Raw genomic sequence first — 13071 nt, forward strand, 5'->3', positions numbered from 1 at the left:
GTTCACATATGCCACCACACTGAGTTGTTAAAACATTCAGAAGGTGTCCCATCACTAAGTGAGCTGTTTTTTGAATTCATTTTGCCAACCCTGCTGCATGTTGTGTGCATTGTGGGTGGCGTTTTTCCATGTTATCCATCATTACTGAAATGTACATCAGCACTCTCCTCTCTCCCCCTTTTTTCTGAAACAAAACTCAAATTACTGCCAGTTTTGTTACAGAAACATCCAAATAAAATGGTGTGGTGTAGTCTGGGAGCGTAAGCTCTGCCACGTTGGAGAGAAGCTGCTTTAACGCAATAAAGGCTTCCTCTGCTTCCTGTGTCCAATTAAGGACATTATTGAGATTTCCTCTGCGAAAAGAGCGGGAATTCAAATTCTCAGAGACCTGTAGTTTTCAACTGTCAGTCCTGACCGGAGCAGCAGTACTTTTTTCAAGGGAAAGCGGGAAGCTGCCTTTACTAAGGTAAGAGTTTTACTAAGATTAAATAAATGAATTGTATGTGTAATGATTATATAATGTCTCATGCACTGACTCGGGAGTTATTTCGTGTTTTGGGAACTGTGCTGCGTCTTGCCTCATTTGGCGTTAGCTAAGTTAGCTCACTTGTTAGGCAACCAGGCATTCATAAGTATTAAACCTGTTTGTACCACCAGTGTGTCACACCATGGTGATGGACTTTATCTAGATTTGGTATTTTGTTTGGTTCAAAATATTAATGTCATTTGATTTTATTGGTTAAAAAATAGCAAACTACAGAGACCAGCATGCTTTGCGCCCAACGCTAGCGTATGGTAGTCTGTGTGGTTCGCTAAACGGGTAGTCAGGAGTGAAACATAACAAGTGCCGATAAGAGTAAGTAAGCTAAAAGCTGTGTGAAAAAGTGTGTAATGACTCAAAGTTAGATGGCATAAATTTGGAGAAATTGCTTGAGATTGGATTCCTCTTAACCAAAGGAAAGGAAGGAACGACTCTCTGGTGGAGATTATACATATTACTCCAATCTGGGAGAACTACCACAGAGTCACTCAGTGAACAAGCGTTACACTGATAAAATGCAAATTTATGATGCCAAACACCGACATAAAAACGCAAAGTTAAAGTCAACTGGTGATTGGACATGGAATTTATCGGCAACTGAAGCAGGATCGGGAAAGGCTAAATTATGAACATGAATGTTTTTTGTTTGGGATCATTTTAAGATATGTTTAATTGTTAAATTATTTATTCAAGTGGCCTCACGGCTGCTGCCCTCGTCTTTGAGGCTTTATCGGTCCCTGTCTGGGAAGAAAAGTACAGCTTTGTTTTATAGATACTTTAATTTAAAGAATAAAGCCTATTGTACTTTTCCCCTGTTGCTTTCTTTGTGAAACAGATGTAAAATGCATTTACACCTAATTTGTTATAATATTACTGAACATTTTATCCCTCAAAGATAACACAAAAACTGCTTGTAAAATCCTGGAGGGTTGTTAATTTTTTTTACTGTCATACAAATGAATAATTGATGAACTGCTACTATGCTGTTGTTGGTAGACGAAGCTAAAGTTGGGGTCCGATTCCAGCTTCTGATTCGGGAAATGGCTAAAGGGCGATTCCACTCAATTTTTCGCTACCTTCAGCATCTTTAATCTATTCTAGTTAAAACACTACAACACCTAGACACTTCAAACCTGGACTAGATTATTCTATTGTACTGGCTAAATAATTAGAGCAGAATGAAAAGAGAAGTCAAAATAGGCAAATGTGTGTTGTAGTTTTTGAGCTGGACCAGTTCTAGTGTGATCCAAATGCCAAAAAAGTGCTGAAATCATCCTTTATTGGAGTTTCACAAATCACAGAGGTTTCACAAATCACAAACCTGGTTTTAATTATTCTGCTATCAGTTTAGAATAATCTAGTCCTGGTTTATCAGTGTCTAGGTGTTGTAGTTTTTTAACTAGAGTTGATTAAAGATGCTGAAGGTAGCAAAAAATTGAGTAGAATCGCCCTTTAGCATTTCCCAAATCGGAAACCAACTTCAGCTTCGTTGTTGGTAGTGATTTTGTTTTTTCTGTGTGTGTTTTTAATGCAATAACATTAACTTGAGATTTGTGAGGTTTTTGCAAATAAAATAGATATTTAGTAAGATTTTATTAGAAACATGTTGGTGTCTTACAGTCTTAATAGTAATATCAGAATCAGCTTTATTGTCAAGTTCGTACATACAAACAAGGAATTTGACTCCGGTACACTTTGCTCTTTGGTTTTGTTTTTAAATATAACTGCTTTCTTACTATCACGTGCTACCATTCATACAACACTGTTCTCAATCTTGCTCATGGATGGCAACATTTTCTAAATTATCTTTCTTTTTCATTTTTGTTTTATGTTCTGCAGGAGAAGTAGAAGGCCTTTATCTCAAAAAAGAAAAAGTAAGACTGCACTAGTTGACACCACCTCAGTTTTCTCATCTCACTATGTCATCTTATTGGTCCAAGAGACGCCAGGTCACTAGACTTGTTAGTGACATCCAAAATGACATACTTAAAGAATATAGGAATGCACTTGAAGATCAAATGTGAGAAACTGAAAATATGGGACCACAGCACACAACATCTACTGTACAGCCACTAGATACACCTTCAACATCTGAGCAGGTTGAAGGGGATCAGTCAGGTAGTTGTTTAGTTGTGAATGATGAGATCAACACGGTGGATGTCAACATGGAAAATGCCAATTTGGATTCTGATTTCGCTGAGGATGAAGTTAGTTCAGTTTTCTTTATTGACAGCAATGACACTTGTGATAGTGAGGCTAGTGAGGATGAGCCTAAGGAAGATATGCTAGTAAGGAGTCTTAGATATTGGGCTACCTTGTATTCCATCAGCATCGTTGCATTGTCTGCCTTGCTCTCAATCCTGAGAGTCTTTCACCCTTTGCTCCCTAAGGATGGACGAACGCTTCTAGGTACACAGTCTCATGTAAGAACTTGTAAAATGGAGGGTGGTGAATATTACCATTTAGGTTTGGAGCAAGGAATTCTTTCGAGACTGAAGTGTTTGTGTTTGCCTGATAGCCTCAGTACTCTGTCTGTACAGTTCAACATAGATGTCCTTCCACTTTTTAAAAATTAAAAACTTCAGTTTTGGCCAATACTTGGACTTCTAAAGTGTGACTATACCCATTCACCATTTGTTGTGGGTATCTTTTGTGGTTTAAGCAAGCCAAAGTCAGTTTTTGAGTATCTTGAACAGTTTGTGAATGACCTCAACAGGGTCCTGACAAATGGCATTTTTCATAATGGTAAGCGGCTTCAGGTAGTAGTCTGTTCATTTATTTGTGACGCTCCAGCCAAGGCCTACATTAAGAATGTTAAATCACATAATAGATACTCAGGATGTGACAAGTGTGAGCAAGAGGGTGTGTGGAGGAAGAAAATGACTTACCCTGAAACAAATGTGAGACTCAGAACAGATGCAAGTTACTGTGCTATGTCTAATGAGGAACATCATTTAGGACAGAAACTCAGTCCTTTAACAGACTTTGTGAATATGGTTTCAATGTTCCCAATTAATTATATGTATCTATGTTGTCTTGGTGTTACAAGAAAACGGGGACAGTGCCTCTGGATTGGCAGACTGGGGTGGTGGTCCCCCTTCATAAGAAGTGTGACCGGAGGGTGTGTTCCAACTACAGGGGGATCACACTCCTCATCCTCCCTGGTAAGGCCTACGCCAGGGTATTGGAGAGGAGAGTCCGGCCGATAGTCGAACCTCGGCTTCAGGAGGAGCAGTGTGGTTTTCGTCCCGGCCGTGGAACACTGGACCACCTCTATACCCTCTACAGGGTACTTGAGCGTTCATGGGAGTTTGCCCAACCGGTCCACATGCGTTTTGTGGACCTGGAGAAAACATTCGACTGTGTCCCTCGTGATGCCCTGTGGGGGGTGCTCCAGGAGTATGGAATCGGGGGCCCTTTACTAGGGGCCATCCGGTCACTGTACAAGCGGAGCAGGAGTTTGGTTCGCATTCCCGGCACTAAGTTGGACCTGTTCCCGGTGCATGTTGGACTCCGGCAGGGCTGCCCTTTGTCACCGGTCCTGTTCATAACTTTTATGGACAGGATTTCTAGGCGCAGCCAAGGGCCGGAGATGGGTCTGGTTTGGGAACCAGAGGATTTCGTCTCTTCTTTTTGCAGATGACGTGGTCCTGCTGGCCCCCTCTAGCCAAGACCTACAGCATGCACTGGGGCGGTTCGCAGCCGAGTGTGAAGCGGCTGGGATGAAGATCAGCACCTCCAAGTCCGAGGCCATGGTACTGGACCGGAAAAGGGTGGCTTGTCCTCTTCAGGTTGGAGGGGAGTTCCTGCCGCAAGTGGAGGAGTTTAAGTATCTCGGGGTCTTGTTCACGAGTGAGGGAAGAATGGAGCGGGAGATCGACAGACAGATCAGTGCGGCTGCCGCACTAATGGGGGCGCTGTGCCGGTCCGTTGTGGTGAAGAGAGAGCTGAGCCGAAAAGCGAAGCTCTCGATTTACCGGTCGGTCTACGTTCCTACCCTCACCTATGGCCATGAACTTTGGGTCATGACCGAAAGAACGAGATCCCGGATACAAGCGGCTGAAATGAGCTTCCTCCGTAGGGTGGCCGGGCACTCCCTTAGAGATAGGGTGAGGAGCTCGGAGTAGAGCCGCTGCTCCTCCACATCGAGAGGAGCCAGTTGAGGTGGCTCGGGCATCTATACCGGATGCCTCCTGGACGCCTTACCTTGGGAGGTGTTCCAGGCACGTCCCCCAGGTAAAAGGTAAAAACATTTTGAACTATCTGACGCTCTGATCCTCAGCAGTACCATAATAATATTAGGTCAGTTCATTATGATAACACCAGAAAGGGACAATCTTTCCCCTCAAAACATGATTTTAACAGATGTTTGGACTTTTTTCAGTCAGGTTCAGAATGATCAAATTAGACTCAAATTTAACACAAGATTAAATGAACCTTAACAGAATTACTGGACTAAATGGAGAAAACTTGAGTTAACTGAAACAAACTATAGTTACTTGAAATAAATATAAAGTGTAATTTATAGCTGACCGAAACTGTACGGTTTGTTTATAAAACTGGGTAAGACAAACTAAGATTATTAGACACAACAAGCCCTTCATTTCTGTGTTCATCAATTTCATTAAACCTTCTAAACAGATAAGTTTTTCCACAAGACTCATTTACAGTTAAATGTAATTGAACAAGATTTTTTTTAAATGGTATCAATGGTTCAGATTTAATTCTTACCTTCACAATTAAATGAACACAATACTTTGACCCATTTTAAATCCTACACTACACATAAAAAGAGACCAATCAATGTATGGAAAGAGATTAAAATAAGCACTAGAACTAATGAGATTAGCATTATTAGAATAATAACTAATAAAAACTAGTGACACCACTCTTAAATATAATAAGGACTTCCACATTAGAAAATATAGATAGATCTAAATAAAACTAGATTAGAATAGAAGATTCAGAGCTGTTATAATCTTGCTGATGAATACAACAAATATTGTTATGGAACCAGATGATTAGAAGAGAGCAGCTTTATCAGGGCCAAACAGAAACATTTACAGGGAAGATCCAATGTCCTTCGACCTGATTTTGACTTTATTTAAGCCTAACTATCATGACACCATACCAGTAGTGACAGGTCTTATTAACATCTAGGACGGCACATATTACGGCACATATAAAAAATCACACAGATTGTTTCACATTTGATACGTTCTCAAGGATCCACAAACACACACTCTCACACTCTCACAACCACCAGCATAGCCACTGTATGGCACATAGACTTAACATCAAGACACAAAATAAGACAACATACAGATGCAGGGTTCATGTTCATATCTCTGTGAGGATTAAGTCCAGAATAAATGAACCTTTATTCTTACTGAAAGCAAAAAAAAGATGTTTTACAATAAAGTAAATATGAATAACAGTAATACAGCAAGTAACTGAGACAAAGTATTCAAGCTGATGAAGCTTTAAACTGAAATGCAAACTGTCAAAATGTTTCTTTATTCTTGGTGTAAAACACAAAAAGATCATTTATCAGTATTTCTCAGGCCATATTGTGAATTAAATTGATTTAAGTATTTCTAAATACAGAGTATTTCAAAGTTTGAGGGGATGAAGATTAGTTTATGTGGCTTGGTCATAAATAACATCAGCGTTTTCCAGAGGTGGAAGTAACGGATTACAAATACTCACGTTACTGTAATTAAGTAGATTTTTTGGGTACCTGTACTTTTAAGATTATTTTTTCAAAGTGTTTAATTTTACTCATACTTGAGTACAATTTATACCATGTAATCTACTTTGCTACTTTTAAAATCATAAATTGCTAATGAGTACGCCCATAATTTGCACCTCCCAGCCACCTGCTTTTCATCCCCATCTTTGTAGCTCTAAGTCAACTCCGCTGCTGCAAGAAACAAAACAAACAAAAAAAGAAAAAAACTCCGCTGCGCTGCAGCTGCAGGTTTCTGGAGGTGACCGACGAGAGCGGAGCAAAGAAGCGATGCAAGGACGGCAAAAATGGAGACAGAAGGCAACACTGTAAACAGTGAAAATGATGAAGAAAAGATGGAGGACGAGTCCGAGAACCCGTGGCCGTACCTGGAGGATTGTTTCATGTACAGAGGGAAAAAAGGAGACAGCATCCAGATGCAGTGCAAACTTTGTTTGACTGCTACGATCATATCAGCTTATAAAACTTCAGCGTCTAATCTAAAAAAGCACATTTCGGTAAGATGTTTTACAACTGTACTTATATGATATTGTTCTCCTTTTTTTTGTGTTAAGGCTATTAGTTTGGCTAAGATAAGTCTGCAGATATTGTCGCTGCCATTGGTTAACCTGATGACCGAGCTAGCAAAACGTGCGTGTGTGACAGCCTTATTTAATACATTATAAATTGAATCTTTAGTCATTTAGTACTTAGATTTACCGAAATTTACCAGTCTTTTATACAATGCTAAACAAACAAAGATTAGCTCAAATTGATACTCTGGTTGAATGATTTTTTTAAATATGTGTTTTCCTTTGGTATTAATCACATTAATGTGATGAAGTAATGTTTGAACCTGATGTGTGATCATATTCATCTCTGCAGAGGAAACATCCATCGAAGATGGAGCAGTACATCACTGTGGCAGCAACATCTCAACAGCTAAAGACCACAGCCACACAAAACAAGTTCTCAGCAAATAAACAAGCCACGTTACCAGACCTGATGTTGAGAGCTGCAAACAAACATGTTCCACAAGCAACTGTTGACAATCTTGTCATCAATTTCATTTGTGAGGGTCTACAGCCATTTTCAGTGGTAGAACAGCCTGCTTTCACAAAATTGGTTACCACATTACAGCCTCAAGCCAAAGTTATCTCCAGACCTACTGTCCGTGCCAGAATCTGAAGCTGCTGATCACATGAAGAAGATGTTGGTTGCAGCACTGGATAAAGTCAAATTTGTGGCTACCACTACTGATTGTTGGTCAGCTCATCGGAAATGTTTCCTTGGAGTCACATGCCATTGGATAGAGGAAGAGTCCCTGGAAAGAAGATCTGCAGCACTAGCATGCAAAGGATTAAGAGCGTCTCACACATTTGATATGCTTGCCAGTGCTCTTGATGATGTCCATTGCCAATACAAGATTAGAGGCAAAGTTGTAAGAACCACAACTGATAGTGGATCCAACTTCGTCAAGGCCTTCCACATGTTTGGGGCACAAAATCATGCAGAAGAAGATGAAGAAGAAGCTGACCAAGATACTCTTGACCTGATTGACCATATTGACAACCATGATTCAAGTACAATCCTTGATAAAGACTCTGGTTTGGAATATCAACTCCCCCCTCATCAGCGATGTGCATGTCACCTGCTTAACCTTGTGGCAACAACCGATGCTGCCCTGGCAGAGAGCATGAATGACACCTACAAGAGGCTCTCCCGTGCAACCTTTGCAAAATGCCAGGCCATTTGGAACAAAACTGGCCGGTCTCATTTGGCAAATGAAGTGGTAGAGGACAAGTGTGAGCTACACATCATTCGTCACAATGCAACACGGTGGAATTCAACCTCCCTTGCCATTGAAAGGATAATATGCATTATTGATGAGAAGGGGGAAGATGCCATCAGGAGCATTTGTGAGGAGTTCAAAGTGAAAATATGAGTAAAATTGGACACCTACCAATTTGGTTGCAAATTCTGTGCATTTTCCTTAATGGACAGTTGAAAACATGAACTGTCTCTTAATAATTAATAAGAACACAAAACATTATTCAGAGTTTTTTTTTTTTTTTTACAGTTTTAGCATCACATTAGTAATGTGAAACATTCATTCATGAGCGGAAATAATTTAAAGAAATAATAATAAAACAAGGCTCTCACTTGAAACAGCTGCTCAAGTCCACCTGTCTTTATTCATCAAATAGGTCTGCCAAACAAAACAATGTCAAATGTGGTGCTGTTTCTGCCATATTTATAGTCATGGTGGGCTTTGTTGTTGTTGTATCTTACAGGTTGAGTCCTGCAGAAGTTGCATTCTTAAGGGAGTACTGTACCACCATGAAGCCACTGGTGAAAGCTTCAAACATCCTCCAGTCTGAGTTTTCTGCCTTTATGGGATGGCTGCTACCAGTAGTCGAACAACTACTGACCAAACTTGGCAGGCTAGAGACATCAAGCAAGACATGCGTGCCACTCATCAGAGCCCTGCAAAATGGCATTCAAAAGCGATTTGGACCAATGATGAAGGATCCAGAGTTGGCTGCAGCTGCAGTCCTCTTACCCAAGTTCAAGACTTCCTGGACTGACAGAGCAGATGTTATAGAGGCTGGTAATGCCAGGCGTTTTTGTGTATTGTTGTGTTTGAACACATGTATAAGTGAGTATACTTTATAACATCTCAGTCATGGTTCACCTAATACAGTTGTGCTTGAAAGTTTACGTGCCCTCCCATTAAAGAAGGAAAAAATCAGCTGTTACTGAAATAAGTTGAAATGACAAAAGTAGTAATAAATAGAAATTTGATAAAAATCATGACATTGATTTTGTATTGTGGTTCAACAGAAATATTAAAAAAAGAAATAAAACAAGCAAACATGATGGGGCTACTGAACTAAAATGCTACTGTTCCTGTCCCAAATCCCTATGTTGTTCTCTCCAACCTTGAACTTTCACCTCAGTGGTACACATGTATTGATCTAGCTAATGCTTTTTCTGCAGAGCTTACGCTCCCAGACTACACCACACCATTTTATTTGGATGTTTCTGTAACAAAACTGGCAGTAAATGGAGTTTTGTTTCAGAAAAAAGGGGGAGAGAGGAGAGTGCTGATGTACATTTCAGTAATGATGGATAACATGGAAAAACGCCACCCACAATGCACACAACATGCAGCAGGGTTGGCAAAATGAATTCAAAAAACAGCTCACTTAGTGATGGGACACCCTCTGAATGTTTTAACAACTCACAGTGTGGTGGCATATGTGAACTCTCAAAGTTTCACCATGACAGCTCTGAGACAACACAGGCTCAGCAAAATCTTGGAGGCACAAACATCACATGCACACATGAAGGGATAAACATGGCAGATAGAATAACTACCGGTACACCACATGTCTGCGTAGAAATAGTGGAGTTTAATGAGAAAATCAGACCAGATCTACAAAGTACATTCCTAACAGACGCCCGGAACCTGTACACAGACGGGTGCTGCTTCAGACATGACACAGAAGGACTTAAGGCAGCATACGCGGTCGTGGAAGACACAGGGACAGATTTTATCACAGTACAGGCAGAAGAACTGACAGATGCACCACCAGCGCAGAGAGCAGAAGTTTTGGCAGTAATAGCTGCTCTGGAACTAGGAGCAGGACAGAAGGTTAACATTTACACAGATTCTGCATATGCTGCAGGAGCAGTACATGTAGAACTCAAACAGTGGCTGAGTACAGGATTCAGAACTGCAGGACAGAAACCCATTAAACATGAACAGGAAATGAGAAAGTTGGCTGAAGCTTTGTTGCTCCCTCAAGAAGTAGCCGTCATTAAATGCAGAGGACATGACAGCAGTAACACCAGAGTAGCACAAGGTAATCAGGCCGCTGACCAGGCTGCTAAACAGTGTGCAGGATATCAGCCCAGGCACATAATGCTGTGTTCAGAAGCAGGGTGGACACCAGAACCCACCCTGGAAGAAGTAACGAAACTACAAAAGGGGGCCTCTCCTGAGGAAAAATCAGTTTGGAAGGCACGAGGGGGCTCACAAGATCAGAATGGTCTCTGGAGAAGCCCAGATGGACGTCCCATCTTGCCACCAGGTCTTACCAAAGTAGCTCTAGAAGAAGCGCATGGAGTAGGACATGTGGGAACAATGCAAATGTTGAAAAATCTTGAACACTGGTGGCATCCTTTTTTGGAACCAATGGCAGTGCATTGGATTAATTCATGTGAGATGTGCAGGCAGTTCAATGCCAGACCAACCTTGAAGCCAGCACCTGGAAAGTTCCCAGTAGACCCAATAGCAGGAAAAGAGGTTATCATTGATTATACACACATGACTGAGAGAGTAAATGGGTTCAGATATCTGTTGGTGTGTGTGGATGCATTTACTGGAGGGTCGGAGGCGTGGCCTACAAAAAAGGAAGACAGCAAATCTGTGGTAAAGTGTTTGATAAATCATTATATCCCTAGACACGGTTTTCCAGCTAAAATAAGGTCTGACAACGGAACACATTTAAAAAATGAGGAACTAAAGGAAGTGGTAAAATTTCTGGGACTGAAACACTCATTTGGCACTGTGTACCATCCAGTCACAGGGTGTTAATTAAAAAAAGATCAGATTTCTCACACCACTGAAGGGGCAGAATAATCCCCAGGTGTGAGAACGCAAGGCTCCAGGTCAGTCTACACCTGGGAGCTGAAGAGAAGAAAGAACAGCAGACGAAAAGACGGGACTGATTGAGTTTCTCTCTCACTCGGGGTGGTGGAGCTTTCCTCCCACCCCAGAAGAAACCGTTTGGCGAACATTTTATATTTTATATTACATTTTGATGTTTCTGTATCTTTTTTAGGTTATGATTTCTATTGCAGGATTTGTAGCTATAATGGTAACCTGTGGATGTTGTTGTGTCCCATGTATTCGTTCTCTGATGGTGCGCCTCATCACCTCTGCAATTGAGCAGAAGGATCCAAAGACAATGATGCAACTGTTGCAAATTGACTATAACCAGGATGAGGACGCAGAGTGTGAATTCATGGACGCATGATATCATGCATGCATGTTGTATAATGATTTGTTCTTTTACAGGGGTACAGTAATATTTTTACATTATTTCTACTTATCTTTAGAAGGACATTTTAGATTGTGAACTCTTTTATGAGAGTTCAAAAGGGGAATTGTAGAATATAAACTATGTGTATAATATAAACTATCTATGTGTGTAACTGGAACGTGTGGAAATAGGGGGGTCAAGTATCTATATATATATATATATATATATATATATATATATATATATATATATATATATATATAGATATATATATATATATATATATATATATATATATATATATCTATATATATATATATATCTATATATTGATATATATATATAGATATATATATATATATCTATATATATAGATATATATAGATATATATAGATATATATACGGTGTTTATCAACTTGTAGTTCCTGTTACATGACAGCAAGTGTCAGCAAAGCGTTGATATCCTATATCTAAGACTTTAAAAATAATTCAAATGTCACTCTGCATGTTACAAGTCGACTTTTAAACATCTGCATATCCCTTCTTTTTGTTAGGATCATCAGTGACCAGTTTTAACGTTTTAAATGTCCAAAAATGCAAAGAACAGCCACGAAAAGTAAACCCAGGATTAAACCTCTAAATGCCAAGGCCAAGACACCAGATAAAACTTTTATTTTTCCATATTGCAATGCAGTTTTACATGTGTGAATACATGTTTGGAACAACGCTGCTACAGTTTTACACATTTTGGATTGAGTCTAAGAAAAACAGCAGCAGGTGAGCAGAACACTGCAGCCAGATGGTCCTCTGTCCTGGTCTTTCCTGGTCTGTCCTGGTCTCTCCTGGTCTGTCCTGGTCTCCTGTTGGTCAATAAACCAGTAAGTGAGTGAAATTATAAGATCAGCGTATTTGTCAGACAACACGATAACTTTGTATAATTTCTGCTTCATCACAGAGGAGCAGTCTAAGCAGAGAGGCTGAAACACACACAGAAATACACCCCTCTGAGCAGGAGGAGACAGGTGAGGAGAAGCCATGTTTATCTGACCATTCAGGTTTTATCACTCAGACAGTAGCTTGTTGTTGTATCATGAACTAGCTGCTAGCTAAAGACTGCCTCTTCCCTTTAGCGTTAACAACAGCTGTCACTCACCAGTATTACTATAATATTGGTAGAAAAGCTACTTGGAACAGATGTGATGATGAGATGCATTGTTGCTGCTATTTATATTGAACCTTTTTTAGACCAATGAAGATGCAGTTATTCATCTATCCATTAATTATTTTACAGGTTAGAATGAAGTAAATGATCTACCACCAACAAATCATTATGTAGATTATTTTACATTTCTCTCTCAACATTTTCTCCTCAACTAATAATATAGGCTTTTATGTTTCAATTTAATAAGATATGAATTTATAAAATATGTTGTTATTCTTTGTTTATTCAAGATATTTATAAAGAGTCATTTCTAGGAACTTAAATTAGATAATAGTGTGAATTTTAAACTTCTTGTCTGCATTGATTAAATAATGTTTGTCTGTGTCTCCAAATACATTTATATATTAAAGCTCCACTACCTTATTTTGTGAAACTGTAAAAGAAAAACGTTAAAGTTTGAATGATGTGACCCTTGATCACTGTCTCACACATGGAGGCTGATGGAGCAAACGCTGCCTCGTAAACACAACCAGGAAGTCTGAGAACAACAAGCAGCGGTCTGAAGATCTTCTAATTATTTGGACTGAA

At 39.8% G+C, this 13071-nt stretch overlaps 1 long non-coding RNA gene across 1 annotated transcript; it reads left to right on the plus strand.

The window, feature by feature from the left end:
- The first annotated feature begins 350 nt into the window (after positions 1–350).
- On the plus strand, positions 351–9101 carry LOC124871655. The gene is made up of 3 exons (XR_007039065.1): positions 351–466; positions 2381–2415; positions 8564–9101. It is a non-coding gene; the product is annotated as an uncharacterized LOC124871655 (long non-coding RNA).
- Positions 9102–13071: the final 3970 nt, after the last annotated feature.

The sequence above is a fragment of the Girardinichthys multiradiatus genome, chromosome 7 (assembly GCF_021462225.1).
Source record: "Girardinichthys multiradiatus isolate DD_20200921_A chromosome 7, DD_fGirMul_XY1, whole genome shotgun sequence".
Lineage (NCBI taxonomy): Eukaryota > Metazoa > Chordata > Actinopteri > Cyprinodontiformes > Goodeidae > Girardinichthys > Girardinichthys multiradiatus.